The sequence below is a fragment of the Balaenoptera ricei genome, chromosome 6, assembly GCF_028023285.1.
Source record: "Balaenoptera ricei isolate mBalRic1 chromosome 6, mBalRic1.hap2, whole genome shotgun sequence".
NCBI lineage: Eukaryota > Metazoa > Chordata > Mammalia > Artiodactyla > Balaenopteridae > Balaenoptera > Balaenoptera ricei.
Genome location: NC_082644.1, coordinates 70,815,146 through 70,822,188, shown reverse-complemented (window position 1 = coordinate 70,822,188; position 7,043 = coordinate 70,815,146).

Sequence of the window (7,043 nt, the reverse complement as noted above, 5' to 3'; positions counted from 1 at the left end):
CATATTGTATTATGGATTGTAAGATCAGAAGAACAGAGAAAGGGGCAAAAGGAGAGTTAGAAAAGTCATTCAGATCAACTTGTGGGTAATAGAACTTTGCTTTTTTTTTTTTCTAAGAAAGTGTTAGATCCTATAACAAGACATCACGTACATCCTATCTCTTCCATATTTCTATATTTTGGCATTTGAGCTGAGTTGCTACACACCTCTGCTAAGCCCTCTTTTAGATATTTAAAATGTCTAACGTGCTTACATTTATTTAATTAATCTTCAAAGATGAATTCCTTGCATGTCTTGGTTTTGAAAGAGTTCCACAAGAATTGGAATTTATGAAACACACAGCAAGTTTAACCTAGCCTTCATTTTGAAATCACCTGATATCAATTAGCATTCCTCCAGTTTGGGGCTGATTTATGATGCCCTTGTAAGGCCCTGAAAATATGAAAGCAGAGAAGCAGTATTTCAAAATGCAGCATAAAATCAACAATAAAATGTATATTTATAACCTGAAAAGTATGATTTCATCTTGGAGAATTACCAACCCAATAGCAGTAATAAGCATGATTTTCATTGTACCATATTGTACTTATTAAGCACTTCAGGGGACTTGTAAATAAATCAAATTGTGGGATCAGTTTTGGATATCTGAACATATTTTTAAATATTGTAAAAATGTGGAAAAGTATCACAACTGGTTATCATTTGTTCCTGTTTTCCAAAAGGGTTTTAATCATAAACTCATTCTTACATCCTCCTACAAGCTGGACTGAGGCTGGAATGGCCTGTAAAATGACATACTTTTAATAAATGCAGATTTAATATGGTCATGAGATAAGATTAGACCCTTCAAAAACCATTCAAATACCACATATTCTGATTTATGCTTACAAAAGTCAGGGAGAGCTAGGTGGTTTAGAGGATGCAGTATTATCAGAGAATTTAGGGTGATATATATGCCTGCTTTTGATTTAAAATTTTAATAAAAAAATTCAGTATGGGAAGTTAAGGCACTGAATTGAACTGCCTCAACTTGCTCTTGTTCGCATTATATTGGCCTCCACAAGTCAAGTCAATTCAATCCAACAAACATTTATTGACAGTGTATGATGTGTCAGACACTGTGATAGGTATGGGGGCTACAGTGTCAAGCGATTGTAGTTTGGGAGAGTTTTCCCTGGCATACCGATCATTGTGAGAGAGCTGAAGTTCCAGGCTGACCACAGAGCATGGCCTTCCCCAGTTTGGTTATCATTCTGAATTTAGATCAATGATCATGGAGTCCAATGGGACAGGGATGCATGGGTTGGCCTTGGTCTGTAGAGGTCAGTGTCCCTGGCAAGTCATTTTAGTGTTGCCCTAGGTTAAATTTCAAGCAGCAGCTGGGTTAACTAGGAGAGTCTGGCTCAAGTAGCCTCAGATAGATGGTTCATCTGATGAGAGGGATGGTGATGAGGACATCTTCAAGGAGTTTTACGATCGGGACAAAGAAACAAGATAAAAAACGCCCCATTTTATTGACATTCCTTTTTACAGGGCTGTGAGTTACAGGTTCTGTAACTAAAGGCAGAACAAACAAACCACTTTGTTTCTGATGTACACATGGCAGGGTGTGAAGTTCCCTCCAGGTTTCCCAAAGGAAATGATAAACCTGAAAGAACCCCAAAGAATTGGCAGGTGAATCCTCCATTGTGGCGCTCTGGAGGGTGATGACATTGAATGTCAGCACTGAGATGGGTTCATCTCCAAGCTTCTCAGTTACTTGCTGATGTTGGGTCTCCAGTTCAGTGATGGGAAAAACCATAGGCTTTGATTATCAGAATAGCATATTAGGAATCCAGGCTCTGCTCGGGCTAATCTGGCCCTGCCCTGTATCACTCCAATTTAGGAGATTCGAAGACTCTGTTTTATAAGCCCTTGGGTTCTTGGCTTCAAAATAGCTGACCCATAGCCTCTACAAGCCACTCTTAACATCACTTAGTGATGCAGTCATGGAAGTAGCTTTTATCCCATTCTTTTGTTTCTTCAGAGAAGGGGAAAAATTCTGGGAGGTGATGGGGGAACAAAGGAAACCAAGCGAAAGTTCATGGAGGTTTTTATTCCCTAAGATTTATTATTTATTTATTTATTTATTTAATTTATTTTTGGCTGCATTGGGTCTTAGTTGTGGCACGTGGGATCTTTGTTGCGGCATGTGGGATCTTTCACTGGGGCTCACAGGCTTCTCTCTAGTTGTGGCGTGCGGGTTTTCTCTTCTCTAGTTGTGGCGTGCAGGCTCCAGGGCATGTGGGCTCTGTAGTTGTGGTGCATGGGTTCCAGAGCGCGTGGGCTCTGTAGTGTGCGGCAGGCAGGCTCTAGTTGAGGCGCACAAGCTCAGTAGTTGTGGCACGTGGGCCTAGTTGTCCCACAGCATGCGGGATCTTAGTTCCCTGACCAGGGATCAAACCCACGTCCCCTGCACTGCAAGGCGGATTCTTTACCACTGGACCACCAGGGAAGTCCCTTCATGGAGGTTATTTAAAATGTTTTCTATTTGTTTTCCAGTGGGTTGTGTTTTCAGTTCCTAATTTGCCTGGATACCTAATTCTGGTTCTAAGCAATGAAATGTTGTGATAGTTTTGGAAATAAATTAAAAAATCAAATTACCTCTCACATTTAACTATTGTATTCTCCCTTGTAACATACATGGTGGAATTATCTTGCCAGAGAGGTGCAGACCACAGACAGGAGCCAAATTCCAACTGCACAGGCTAATAAAAGCAACCAATGGTACAGATAATTTCAATAAGCAGATACTTCAAATATCATTTGCGTTTGTGAATAATAATAATGATAATGGCCATCATTTGTTCTGTACTTACTTTGTGGGGAAATGCTGCATTAGGTATTTTACATAATATCCTTATTTTGTTTAAGCCTCGCAATATTCCTGTGAATTAGCTATTATTGCATCAGTATACTTGAAAGATAACTGAAACTTAGAGAAGCTATCAAGTTGAAGCAAAGATCTAAATCTAGCCATTTTTCATTCCAGGGCCCATACATTTTTATAATTACACTCTATTGATTACGTTGGGAGGATATGTCAAGCTTTTCTGATGTAATTTTCATGTTTTATGAGATTGGAATTATGCTTCTCAGCAAAACCCCTTGATGGGCAATTTGTATCCTGGAGGAATAGCCCTTCATGGAATGTTTTCCAAACTGAGGGTATTATAGACTGAATGCATCCCCTTAAGTTCATATGTTGAAGTCCATTTGGGATGGACTCCAATGGGATGGTATTTGGAGGTGGGGCCTTTGAGAGGTGATTAGGTTTAGATGGGGTCATAATGGTGAGGCCCCCAGGATGGAATTAGTGTCCTTATAAGAAGAGGAAGAGAGCCTGGAGGTCTCTCTCTGTCTCTGCCATGTGAGGATGCAGAAAGAAGACAGTCACCTACAAGCCAGGAAGAAGGCCCTTACTGGGGAAATGTACCAGCTGGCATCTTGCTCTTGGACTTCCCAACTTCTGGAATTGTGAGAAATAAATTACTGTTGTTTAAGCCACGTAGTTTATGGTAATTTGTTATGGCAGCCTGAGCTGACTAAGACAGTGGGTTTTAAGTGATTAAATCCTGAAATCAATTATTAGTATATTGTGACCAGTAATTTTTTCAAAAGGAAATAGAGGAGAATAGAAAATATCAGAGTACATAGTAGTAACTATTGGTCCATGAAACTTTATATATATATATATATATATATATATATATATATATATATATATATATATATATATATATATATATTCTCTCTCTCATACACACAAACATATAATTTAATTTTGGTATATAGATGTATATATATCATATGTGTGTGAATGTGTGTGTGTGTGTGTTCACAATATAAAATGTATTTTTTATTATGGATTTCAGTCAGGAAGTTTGAGAACCGCTGCCTTAGGATACAGGTAGGTTGAAGAAGTAGTTGGATTAAGAGAGAGCTAGCTCATTCTGTGTAAGAAATGAAAAGGCGTTTGGGGATGTTTGTGGGGTTAAGCTAGGGAGAAGTGAGAAGGAATTAAAAAAAAAAAAAAAGCAAAGGGGTTCCAGAAGCATGGCAAGAGGTCCCTGAGTGGGGAAAAAAAATGAGTACAATTTCCCATGAGAAGGAAGTGGTTGAGGTACTTTTAATAATAGGAATGTCTAAATCTTAACGTTTACATTGTTTACTGTGCAGTTTTGCACTGCACATTATTTTACCTTCACCCTCTCTCCTTTGCTAGAAATCTTCCGTAGAGTCTTTTAAGTATACAGCCTGGAGCCAGTGGTGAGGCCAGGTATAAAGTGAGGTATCCAGCAAAACCCAGTACAGAATGAGAGAACTGAGCAGAAGCAGAAACTTGGGGCCTGAGGTGACTTGGGGTTAATGGGAGGAATGCTGGGTTTTCTACTGTGTTCTAGGAATGAGGGTTGAGGTCAACTTTACTTACATCCAGAAGAATAATGTGCCTCTAGAAAGGTGGTGACTTGGAGACATCTAAGAAGTTGACATTAGGATCCTGTGTGTTTCCCCCATCCACTCATGCCTCTTCTTCTCTCCTGCCATACCAGTGGGTATCAGAAAAGAGTAGGCAAGAAGGACGGGAGAATATAAGATCTGAAAGACAGATATAGTGACTCAGACTCAGTCTTGGACACTGAGAGCAGAGTGTGTGTATATCTGCTTTTGCACGGGGCCAGGTGTTCACATGGTACCAAGAATTATAGCATATTTGATATGTGGTCTGTGGTATCTCCAACACAGTTCTTTTCTAGGGAGATTTGATTTTGATTGGGTGGCAGTTTGGAATAGTGAAAAAGCACATTGATCTGGCTTCCAGAGGTATGGATTCTCATCTGCTTTTATTGTGTTTCCACGGTGAGTTTTTGAGCAACCTATCACTTTGGCTTTCTTCTTGTAAAAGGGAGAGGAGGAATGTCATTTTCCTCTGGTCTCTAGCAATTCTAATGTTTGTCCTAGACCAGTGGTGTTTGGCATGAGTCCTTGGAGGCTACATGGAGTCCCTTGAGCAGCTTTTAGATGGCCTGGGGGAGGTATCCCCCATAGCTTCACCAAGAGCAACCCTGCATTTCTGCTCTATGTATTGAGATTTTTTTGGTAAATAACAAACAAAAAACTAAAATGTGTGAAAAACTGCTGTCCTAAACAATCCACAAGGGAAGCTGTTTACCTTTCAATGACTAAAAGGGACTGAAATCTGGAATCAATAGGAAAAGAAGCCGTTGAAAAATATTTTCCATGGAAAAGTTTCAAAGCAACAAAAGGATATGAAAAAGACCTGACAGTCCTTTTTATGGCAGGTGGAGAGCAACATTATTAGTGACCAATATGTTCCAAATGTTTGGACTATATATGATAAGCTATCTTTGCATCTTAAATTTTTAGTGGGCAACATCAATAAACTGTCTTGCTGCAATTAGGAGATGACGTAATAAATGAATATGGCAAATGGAACAACCAACATTATGCTGGGACTGGTCTAACTGAACACACAGACTTGGCCCAGGTCTCACACAGATGAAAAACTCTGTGGCTGACTTGAGGTGGGAGAACTTCCCACTCTGAAAGCCTGGAAGTGGCCAGTTAACTCCAAACCCATGTTGCTGTTGAGTGGATTGCAGCTGACTTGAGAACCAGAAGGGAAGCGGTCAGTAAGTAAGTCATTAATACCACAGCCGCTAACATTTACTGAATACTTACTATGCATCCAAATCTGGCCCAGGTGTTTTTCTTATAACCCATATTACAACTCTGTAAAGTAAGTAGTACAGATAAAAGACTGAGGCTTAAATCATTTCCCCAAAGTTACTATAGCTGGTGAGTGAATGCCCATTAATGGCTCCAACTTCCTTTCTTCCTTCATTATGCCTTGTGGCTGCTCATATCAAAAGATATCTTGAGCCTTATCCATTCTAAGCATTTTTGAGCCATGATCTGATAAATGGTCTTTAAATCTGAATTTATAATTTATTTGTTTATTCAACCAAAACTATTCATAGAGCATCTGTTATGTGAAAGGCATTATATGTGGAACTTGGAAGATGAAAGATAATTTAAATATTCTATTCTAACCATAAAAGCTTATAGTCTAGTAGAATAAGTAAGATTATGCATATAAATACTTACAATTCAAGAAAGCAACTGATGCGTGTCCTCTGAGGAGGAAGATAAAACTTGATCAGCAGAGAAGTCTTGCGGAAGGAGGTGGCTTTTGGATTGACTCTTCAAGGGGGTTATGATTGGTACATGTATATTTGTGGTCAGTAAGGAACTCTGGGAAAAGGAGGTATATGAATAGAGGTATATGTTGCATGAATAATGGGGAGTAGACAGCGAAAAAACTGTTGGCTGGAAAGTAAGGCATATGAAAGGGAGCAGTAGAAAATAAAGGTGGGAAGATAAATTAGATCAAGTTAGAACGTGTGTCGGGGGAGTCTTGGCTCAAGCTAAGAAATGCGGACTTTATTCTCTGGGAATGGATGGAAAGCTGTCGAAAGTTCTCGAGCAGGAATGTGACATGACAATGCCTCAGAAAGATGAACCAGGCTATAGTGCATATGATGGATGTGCAGAGACCGGAAGAGGGTAGACAACTTAGGAGGCTTTTGAAATAATCCAGGTCAGGGACATTGATTACCTTGAATGGGGAGGTGAGTGGGAAGAGAGAGGAGGAAGCTCTGGGAAACATGAATATGGAAGTAGACATAGATGGGCTGAGCCTTTGACTGAATAGGGAATGGGGAAGAAAAGCAGATTTTGAAGGGAAGAGGATGAGTTTGGTTTGGGACAGGCTGAGTTGACCTGTAGGAGACAAGAGCAGATGATTACAAAGCAGGGGGACATGGAAGCATGAAGCTTGGTGCAGTGTAATGGACTGAAAAGGGTAACACAGTTGAGAGGCAGCAATACAAGTGTCCAGATAGGCGCTAAACTGACTGTTCTATCTTGGTGATGGTGGCAGGATTTATATTTTTCATCCTAATTTTCCCCACATCGTTTTT